This window comes from Cornus florida, unplaced genomic scaffold, assembly GCF_030987335.1.
Source record: "Cornus florida cultivar Cherokee Brave unplaced genomic scaffold, ASM3098733v1 CherokeeBrave_3.0.0_Hap2_Chr09, whole genome shotgun sequence".
NCBI lineage: Eukaryota > Viridiplantae > Streptophyta > Magnoliopsida > Cornales > Cornaceae > Cornus > Cornus florida.
In genome coordinates this window covers 29,657,997-29,669,227 of record NW_026775579.1, presented here as the reverse complement: position 1 = coordinate 29,669,227, position 11,231 = coordinate 29,657,997, and positions in this window count along the sequence as shown.

Genomic DNA, 11,231 nt, shown 5'->3' with positions numbered 1-11,231 from the left:
TTCCAAAAGAGACTTTCTTTTCTAGAAAGAACGATGTTTTAGGTAAGATTATATTTTGTTTTAGTGTATGTGTCTTATGTGTTTCATTTTCGTCAATTATTCAGGATTGGGAATGTGGTTTAGTTGGGGACATAAATGTGTGATCAGCCAACTACTGTTTTGAAGGAATAACGTTATTTAGGCTAGGATTGTGAGCATGTGATCATCGGATTTGGTAGATATTCATAATTCTAGCTAATCTATTGAACCTAGACATGCGTAATTATGGTATGTTTTCAAGATGGGATAATTAAACCTGTAGTACGAGTCATATAGTCTAGTACGAGTCAAATAGTCTAGTACGATTGGTTTGATACTATAACGCCACGATGATTTATCGGAGGTACTGACTTTGTTGAACATCTTTTTGGAAATTTCAAAAGTTGTTCCCAAGTCGGCAAGAGGATTTTGTACTGATTTAAGTATTTATTGGAATGACACCAACTGAGGATAGTAGACGGATTAACTAGTCATCGGTCAATTCTTAATTAAGAATGTTTTTTTTATTTTTATGAGGGTGTGTCATTAGGAGGAGTTGCTGGGGTTGCATATCGAGAAGGACACAAAGTCTTTTTATTTACACAAATAATATGGAATTTTTTTTTTTTTTTTTTAGGTCACGGTTCGCAACAAATAGTTGTTGCTAGGAAATGTTGACTGTGTGGAGGATGGCAAGATTCCATATTCTTTTGAAGTTAGACAGGAAGTCTAATAGACACTTACTTGTGTTAGAGAAGTAGGATGTTAAAGACATAGAGGTGAGACCGAACACCTAAATAAAGAAGAGGTGCACGATGTATGTGGCAAAGTTGTAGTTAGTTGACTTTTGGTAAATAGTGATGAGCGCTGAAAAGTGCGTATTTAAACCCCTTAAGCTTAGGCATTCTAGTACCTTTATCTATCTTACTTTACCGTTTTAGATTGATTTCGTACTTTTTCCATTTTCAAGTACTTATCTCGAAAATAAGCTAACTTAGCCAAATAAGAGCAGAAATAAAGCAATTCTGGGATGAATCAAAGAAAGGAGCCAAGTGGAAGCAAAAGGAAGAAAAAGGTGGAAATCAACATCTTCGATCGATCTCATATCAAAGTTCAATCGATCCAACATGATCGATTTCAGCACTTCAAGATGGATCAGAGCCATAATGACATTTTTAGAGATCTCAAAAGTTCGATTGATCCAACATCATTCTTCGATCGATTAAACTACATTGTCCTTATCCAAATGATTGGTCGTATCTAATTGTACCAACCTACTAACCATTTTTGTCCTTTTCCCAAAAATATCTTCAAAACATCTCAGATTTGTTTTTATCCAAAAAGCGCCGCCATTGAGGATCGATCCAGCCTAAGTTCGATAGATCTCAATCATGTTCGATCAATCCAAGTCCAAGGTTTGATCAATCGAACTTCCTCCAGTGCGAAAAAGTTAAATTTCCAGCTCACAAAAAGTTGTCCTTTATCCAATCATTGGGGAATATTTGCTATACGACCCCAGCTTATTTTGGGTGTCATTTGACCTACCTATATAAGGATAAGGATTACTTTTTACATTATTTCACATTATATCACATCATATCACATCATACCGTGTAGAACTCTCGGAGAGGAAGCTTAGAGGAGGAGAAGGCTAGAGACACCATTGGAGACTCTTCATTAACCAAGGAGCAAATCTCTACCATGGAGTTAGCCCTTGAGGGTTGAAAAAGCACTACCATGAGTGGCTAGATATCCTCGTGGGGCTAGAGTTAGCCCCAAGCATGCTTTCTACATCTTGATTTTGTGTATTATTGAGGAATTAGTGTTGTAATATATGTTTTGGCACTTTTATATATATAGATATTGTTTATTCAATGATTTATGTGGTTTAATACTTCCAATTGATCATTTCATTCTATCCATATGTCTATGTATGCTAGAATAGATGTTCATGTATTTGTCTCTATTTCTTGTGTTATTGATGCATGTCTATGTATATTAATGCCATAGATCTAGAGATTGTCAAAACATAGTGCTTAATGGAATGCTCTTGTAATTTTCTAGATGGTTCATGCTCATTTCTTAATGGATTGTGCCTCTCCCTTAGCTTAATTAGTTTAATTTCATGTCATTAACTTAATTGTAATGTAGTGGTAGCATAGTTGTTAGATGGGAGGACAATCAATGCTTGTTGTTTGATGTTCCATACTTTTGAATGCAAGTAGCATATGTCTCTAACCTCGTGGTGTATTTGGCTTTTGAGCTTAATGAAAGGATTAATGATTTGCTAGATATATTGTGCTTTTCACATGCTATTTAGACAATATATACTTAATTGTTAGATATATTGTGCTTTTCACATGTTGATTAGACAATATATGCTTAATTGGTCAACCTTGCTAGTTGAATCAACCAAACACACACACACACATCAATATTGCAACACACATTTCCCTCATTAGTCACTTGTTAAGGGAGTAGAAAAGTATTGTTTGGTGGTGACCTCTAAACCCCAAAATCTCTCTCCCTCTTACTTACTCTTTATTGCATTCAATTATTTAGTTTAATTTGCTCTCTAGTTTAATCAACCAACCAACTATTTGTTTGATCACTCGACCTACTAACCCTAATTGTGATTCCACAAACAAATTCAACTCCAATCCCTCGGGACGATCCCTACTCACCCTAACTATATTTTTAGTGAAGGTAGTAGTGGCTTTTATAAATGTAAAACTTGGCCCTCGCCTTAATGCACACTCTCTAAGCATGTGGTGCGGCAACAACCCATCAGTTTTTGGCACCGTTGCCGGGGATTAGGCAACGTCGTATTTGTGGAATCAATTAGGAATTAGTATTCTTTTGATCGTGTCTTTACTTTGTTTTTATTTTTCTTTTGATTACTTATTGTATTTGTTCATCTTTGATAAGGAGCATTAAGCTAGGAAGCAAGCAAAGGAACATTCAAGCAAAGGAGATAAGCAAGAAAGGAAAAATGCTAAAAATTTTAAAAAAATTGCTAAGCTAAGCTATAAATTTGGAGTTGAAGTGCTATAGGACATTTGTGAGACTGATAAGCGCCGAATATTGTATATTCAAGCGTCCTAAATTACATTAACAAAGTCCAGTTATTAATTATTTTATGTAGATTAACTCCATTTGCATGTTTTTATGCATTTTCAGGTTAAAGTGCAAAAAGGAAGCAAAAATGATGCCTTGTGGAATTTTGAACAAAAAGGATGCCATTTCTGAATTTCTGGCAGCAGTGATCCTGATTTTTGTCGCCATTTTCGACCTAGCAAACTCAAGAACTAGACTTCCATCATAACATGAAAGATTTAGATCTCTGTATCAGCTTTCCAAATCTTCAAGTGGTTCATCATTCGGAGTTCGGAGCAGAGAGTTATGATCTTCGTAACAGAGGTGCGCAGAACTGCCTGGCAGCACTGAAGTACTGCCTTTCTCCCCATTTTTGACCAACCAGACTTGAGAATTGGGTCTTCATCAAAACATGAAGTTTTTAAAGCACTGAATCAGCTCTCCAAATCTTCAAACAGATCATCATTCGGAGTTCGGGGCACAAAGTTATAGCAGTTTTACCAAAATAGGTCAGCACTGAGCAAGAGGAGCATGTTGCACATTGCACTAAGTTAGAGTGCTCGAGATCACTTTGTGAGTGCTCGAAAATCAGGCAGATTGCACTCGGAAATGGCTCAATTTCAGCCACTTGCACATTGGTTTCCTCAATGCCATCTTCCTTCTTTATGAAGTGGTTGGAGGTGTTCCTTGGAGGAGAGAGAGGGTGGTGTTGGAGCATAAAAAGCTACCCAAGGGCCACACATTAGGAATCTTTGATCTTTAGCAAGATAGAGGAGAGAGAAGAGAGCAAGAAGAAGAGGGTTCTTGGAGCAAAAGGAAGGGAGCTCGAAAATGGAGGAAAAGGGCAAGCTTCTTCCTTCTCCTAGCTCACTCATGGGTAACTAAACCTCATCTAGGGAGGTGATGAAGCCTCCCCTTTTGTTCATGTTCTAGATTAGGTTCTATTTTGGGGATTATAATGTATAAACTTTGGTCTTTTCATAGTTTAAGAGCTTATTACTTCTTGTAATGAACATTCATGTTTAAATGATTGATGTGAGTTATTTAGCTTGTCTTGATGATTCTTACATTAGTCTTATTGCTTTTATTTTCATAGTGACAATGAAGATATTAACTATGAATGGTTTTCAAGGCATGTTAATTTTGAAACTTGATATTCCATTGCTTAGGTACCTCCTTTGATGGACTATGCTTGATTCTTACTTTCATGTGCTTCATCATTTGATTGAATGCTTGATGGTCTTTTGCTTAAGTTAATGTATTTGATACTACACCCTAGTCTAGGTAGTCCAAATGTGTTGTCTTTTGATAGACCATTCTTGTTTTAATCTCATGAACTTTTTATTGGTTATGAAGCAACTATGTGTTGCTACATAATTCTTGATCATTGTTTATATAGTGTTTATCCCCAATTTAGTCTTGATTTAGCATGTATTTAGGGCGTAGGTGGATTCACTTCTCTAGTTTTCCCTTTTATTATCTCTAACTCTCATTTACTAGCACTACTATTTTATGCATTCTAAGTTCTAAGTTTAAGTGACAAACAACCAAAACCCTCTATAAACCCATTATCATTCTAAGAACAATTATAGACACTTAGGTTGCCATAGACTAGCGCAGTCCCAGTGGTTCGACTTACCCGACCAATAGCCCTATTTTACAATGATTCGTGCTATTGCGAAGGTTGATGTTTAGTTGATCAACCGATCAATTTTTGGCGCCGTTGCCGGGGACTGCAAACGGTTTAGCGACCAAAGTTCTAGGGTTAAATTTAGTTTGATTGTGCATATTGTGTTTTGTGAATATTTCTTGTGTGGTTTAACCATTTTTGTGTTGTAAGTGAGATTCTAGGAACTCGAAGCTCGCCGTGGGAATGCTAGCAAATTGTAAGTCTAGAGGACCCCAGGTAAGTCTCGTGCTTCTAGTTTCAAATTGTGAATATCCTACATGTGTTAAGCTTAGAAGTAGATAAATTACAAGCCCTTGTCGAGGCTTTTTCAATTGTGTATTTTCAATTCCAAGCATCGGTCCTTGTCGTGGCCATTTATTTTCTGTCTTGATAATTGAGGAGAAAGGGAACATCGTATGTGGAGTTGATGATAAAGATTTGTTGCGATGATGTTGTTGTGAATTGTTGATGTTTGGCCGTAGGTCACTCTCTCTACCCACAATCGATTCGCCCATTGATATCAATTCTCTTGAAAGAACTCTTAGACGGAACCTTAGGGAACCCACTCTTACAAGGGACCTTGAAACTGAATTCAATATAATGGGGGATAACGTAGGAAATCCGGGGAATGAAAGGGCTGAAATTCCTAATGTAGAACCAATGACTCTTAGAGATCATTTCATTCCTACCACCTATGCTTCTCCTTCTTGCATAGTAATGCCAAACATCGATGCAGCTCAATATGAGATCAAGTCTAGTACCATTCAAATGCTTCCATCATTTCATGGCTTTGATAATGAAGATCCATATAAGCATCTTGATGAGTTCCTTGAAATCTGTTCGACCATCCGGTTGAGAGGTTTTCCGGACAATGCACTTCATGTCCATCTTTTCCCATTCTCCCTAAAGGATAGGGCAAAATATTGGTTGAACTCCCTCGCTCCCAACTCTATTACTTCTTGGGCTCAATTGCAACAAGAATTTCTTAAGAAGTACTATCCGGTGAGTAAAACCAACCAAATGAGGCGTTCCATTCTAAGCTTTTCTCAAGTTGATGGAGAACAACTCCACGAGACTTGGGAAAGGCTACAAGATCTTCTTCGAAAATGTCCTCATCATTTGATTCCAAAATGGCAATTAGTGCAAGCTTTCTATGCTGGCTTGACCGAAACCCATAGATTCATGGTTGATTCTTCTTGTGGTGGGATGTTCATGTCCAAGAATGCGGATGAGGCTTGGACCTTACTTGAGAATTTGAGTGAAAATTCACTTCAACACAATTCTCGTAGGGCTCCGACCGCAACCACTCCAAACAACACCAACCCTTATCAACCAAAGTCAATACGGGAGGAATCATCTCAAGTGGATGCCATCGCTCATAAATTCTACCAATTGATGGCACCACATCTTCCTCCTTCATTGTCTCAAAATTCGGCAAGTTCAGTTTGTGCTTCCTGTACTAGTCCATTCCATCTCTCGGAAGATTGCCCCACACCGGAGCAATTTCCTAGTCCCAACCAAGAGCAAACTAATGCCATGTTCTCGCGGCCCGGGAACAATCCATATTCCAACACCTACAATCCGGGTTGGCGAGATCATCCGAATTTCTCGTGGCGGCAACAAGCCCCACAGAATTCCCAATTCCAAAACCAAGGGCGGCAAAATCAGCCCTCTTCTCAATATCAAGGTAGACCTTTCCAAGCCTCTTCAAGCTACCGTCCTCCTTACAATCCAAATGTCTCCAATCAACCTCCTGTGTGTCCAACTGACGAGATAGTAGCTGCAAACAAGCAAATGATGGAATCATTAAATAAGCAAATAATGGATGCCAACAAGCAACTCTTGACATCCTTGCAGCCTACTCTCCAAATGGTTCACTCTCATACTCAATCCATAGCTAATCTCGAAAATCAAGTGGGCCAAATAGCTAACTCGATGAATCAATTGCTTCAAAAGGACAAGGGCAAGCTTCCCTCTCAACCTTTTGAAAATCCTAGAGGAATGCATGTGATTGACGAAACCCCTCCTCCGAGTGGGCCGACTCATGAACAAGTTCAAGCTATCACCACCCTTCGGAGTGGTAGAGTGGTTGACAACAAGGTCGATGGAGACAAAAGTGAGGAAGTTTCTCCGTTGAAAAATCCAAATTCAAGCTCTTCTAATCCAAATTCTTATCCCAATACCATTCACGGAAATCCCACACATGTCTCCCCAAATGTGGAAACTACTTATGAGCCAAAAGCTCCGTTTCCTCAACGTCTTCAAGAGTCGACACATTTTGGGAACAAGAATTGTAAAATTCAAGACATGTGAGAAGTTTTCAAGCAAGTGAAGATTAACTTGCCCCTCTTGGATGCTATCAAGCAAATCCCTCCCTATGCAAAATTTCTCAAAGATTTGTGCACTCAAAAGCGCACTTCTAGAAATCATTTGCCAAAAAAAGTGAGGTTGACTGAAAATGTTAGTGCTATCATTCAGCACAGCACTCCCCCGAAGTATAAGGATCCGGGTGCCCCCACAATCTCGTGCGTCATTGGTGACAGCAAAATCGAGAGGGCCCTCCTTGACTTAGGAGCTAGTATGAATTTAATTCCATACTCGGTCTACCTACAACTTGGTTTGGGAGATCTTAAGCCGACTTCCGTGGTTTTGCAACTTGCCGATAGATCGGTCAAGCATCCACGAGGTATTCTCGAGGACGTTATCATCAAAGTGGACAAATTCTACTTCCCGGTAGATTTTGTGGTTCTTGATACGGAACCGGTCCATGACCTAAAAAAGCACATTCCCGTGATCCTTGGTAGGCCATTTTTAGCCACGGCTAATGCATCAATTAATTGCCGAACCGGGGTGATGGACATTGCTTTTGGAAACATGTAAGTCAAACTCCACATCTTTCATGCAACTCAACATCCCTCCAATGAGGATGATTGTTTTCTTGTGGATGTCATCGATGAAGTGGTCGAAGAATCTCTCCCCTTCATCCTAAGCAAAGATCCCCTTGAAACTTGCATGCCCATTTTGACTTCTCAAACTTTGATGTTGATCAAGCCATTCAAGAAGTCAATTCCTTGCTTGATATTAATGCTATCATGGATGTACCTCCTTGGAAAATTCCAAAAGAACCACTTCCCCAACTTTCCACCACTCCTCCGGTCCCATCATTGTTATCTCCGCCACAACTTGAGCTTAAGCCGCTCCCGACCCATCTCAAGTATGTGTTCCTTGGTCCAAAGCAAACCCTTCCGGTCATTATTGCCTCGGACCTTCGAAAAGACCAAGAGACCAACCTTTTAGCGGTGCTCCAAGAGCATAAAGAAGCTATTGGTTGGACAGTGGCAGATTTGAAAGGAATTGACCCCTCCATTTGTATGCACCGCATTCATATGGAGGATGACGCAAAGCCTACTAGAGAGGTCCAACGCCGGTTAAATCCAAACATGAAGGAGGTGGTCTTGAAAGAGGTGATCAAATTGCTAGATGCGGGAATCATCTATCCTATCTCTGATAGCAAGTGGGTGAGCCCCACACAAGTTGTCCCCAAGAAATCCGGGCTCACCGTTGTTGAAAATTCAGCGGGCGAGCTCGTGCCACAACGAACCACCACCGGGTGGCGTGTGTGCATTGACTATCGTAAACTCAACTCATCAACTAGGAAGGATCATTTCCCACTCCCATTTATTGATTAAATCCTAGAAAGGTTAGCCGGCCAAAGCTTCTATTGTTTTCTTGATGGTTATTCCGGCTATAACCAAGTGGCCATCGCCTCCCAAGATCAAGAGAAAACAACATTCACATGTCCCTTTGGTACTTTTGCCTATCGACGCATGCCTTTTGGTCTATGCAATGCACCGGCAACGTTCCAAAGGTGCATGATGTCCATATTCTCCGATATGGTTGAAAGGTTCTTGGAAGTTTTCACGGATGATTTTTCCGTATTTGGCTCCTCCTTTGACTCGTGTCTCAAAAATTTATCTCCTGTGCTCCAAAGATGCAAAGAGACGAATCTCATTCTAAGTTGGGAGAAAAGCCACTTTATGGTCCAAGAAGGCATTGTTTTAGGACATGTCATTTCTAAGCGGGGAATCGAGGTAGGCAAGGCAAAAGTTGAGTTAATCTCTAATCTTCCTCCTCCGAATTCCGTCTGTCAAATCCATTCTTTTCTTGGCCATGCCAGATTCTATCGTCGCTTCATCAAAGATTTTAGCAAAATCTCACGGCCCTTGTGTAATCTCTTAGCCAAGGATGTTCCGTTCAATTTTGATGACGCTTGCATGGAAGCTTTCATCAAACTTCGCATTCTCCTCTCCTCTGCCCCGATCATGAAACCCCCTAATTAGTCTCTTCCCTTTGAGATCATGTGTGATGCATCCGACTATGCATTAGGGGCGGTTTTGGGCTAACGTGTGGATAAACTTCCGCATGTCATTTATTATGCTAGCAAGACTCTCTGCGATGCCCAATTGAACTACACCACCACTGAAAAAGAATTGCTAGCTGTGGTGTACGCCTTGGATAAATTTCGCTCTTATCTTCTTGGCTCCAAGGTCATCGTCTTTTCAGATCATGCCGCTCTTAGGCATTTGTTAGCGAAAAAAGAGACAAAACCCCGCCTAATTCGATGGATCCTCTTACTTCAAGAGTTTGACATTGACATCCGGGACAAAAAAGGGACCGACAATGTTGTCGCCGATCATCTCTCTCGCTTACTTACTGAGAAATCTTCAGAATTTGCAGCCATCCATGATTCCTTTCCGGATGAGCAACTTCTTCAAGTTTCACATTCTACTCTTCCATGGTTTGCGGATATTATCAATTATCTTGCGGTTGGCAAAATTCCAGCTCATTGGTCCAAACAAGAGAGGGACCGGTTTTTCTCCCAAGTCAAGCATTTCTTTTCGGAAGATCCGGAACTATTCAAGTATTGCCCGGACCAAATCATCCAGCGATGTATTCCTAAAACCGAGGCCACAAGCATTTTAAATTTTTGCCATACTCTTGCTTGTGGAGGCCATTTCAGTGCCAAAAAGACCGCTAACAAAATCCTTCAAAGCGGATTCTTTTGGCCTACCTTGTTCCGGGATGCATACAATTTTTGTAAATCGTGTGAACGATGTCAAAAACTTGGATCCATGTCCCGAAGAGACATGATGCCCCTCACCAACATTTTAATTGTTGAAATTTTTGATGTGTGGGGGATTGACTTCATGGGACCATTTCCATCTTCTTATGGCTATGAGTACATCCTTGTAGCGGTGGATTATGTGTCTAAATGGGTTGAAGCCGCGGCTACCAAAATCGATGATCATAAAGTCGTGATCCATTTCATTCAATCTCACATCTTTAGTCGTTTTGGTACGCCCCGAGCAATCATCAGTGATGGTGGATCTCACTTCCGAAATCGTTATCTCAAATCCGTCCTTGCTAAGTATTCAGTCATTCATAAGGTTGCTACACCTTACCACCCTCAAACGAGTGGTCAAGTAGAGATTTCTAACCGGGAGATTAAGCACATTTTAGAAAAAACGGTTAGACCGGACCGCAAAGATTGGTCATTAAGGCTAAACGATGCACTTTGGGCTTACCGGACAGCTTATAAGACACCCATTGGCATGTCACCATATCGACTTGTCTTTGGCAAAGCATGTCATCTCCCGGTAGAATTAGAGCACTGTGCTTATTGGGCCATAAAAAGGTTCAATTTTGATCTCAAACAAGCCGGCTCTAATCGTGCGTTGCAATTAAATGAACTTGAGGAATTGCGTAATGACGCGTATGAAAATGCAAAAATTTACAAGGCAAAGACTAAAGCTTTTCATGACAAACACATCGTCAAAAAGTCTTTTGCCCCGGGACAAAAGGTCTGGCTTTTCAATTCCCGCTTGAAACTCTTTCCCGGTAAACTCCGGTCAAGATGGGATGGTCCATACATTGTCACTACCGTCTTTCCTCATGGAGCAATCGAACTTCATGATCCTGCAAGTGGATCACTCTTCAAGGTAAATGGCCAAAGGCTTAAGCCTTGCATTGACGGCACAATTCTAACCCGAAAAGTTGAGGAAGTCCTCTTGACGGATCCAATTTATGAGGATTAGTGCCTGCTCTAGCTTGGTCTAGCTATCGACATTAAATTTAGCAAAGCAAGGGAATAAATTCTTTCGATGTTCCAAGCTTCCTTCTCTTTGAAATTGCTCGTGCCTTAAAATTTTTTTTCTGGGAAACGGTTTAGAAAAGCCAAAAATTTGATTTTTCTTAGACCTTCTCAACTCTAATTTTCATTCCCGGAAGTCTCCATCGCTTTCTAGCAATTTCATTAGATTTTTCAAATGCGACTCATGTGCATATTTTCTCATTTTTACTAAAAAGTTTGAAAATTTTCTCAAAATTCTTCATGCATTTGAGATGTTTAAAAAGTTGAAAAATTGCAAGGTTTCAAAACAAAACTTTC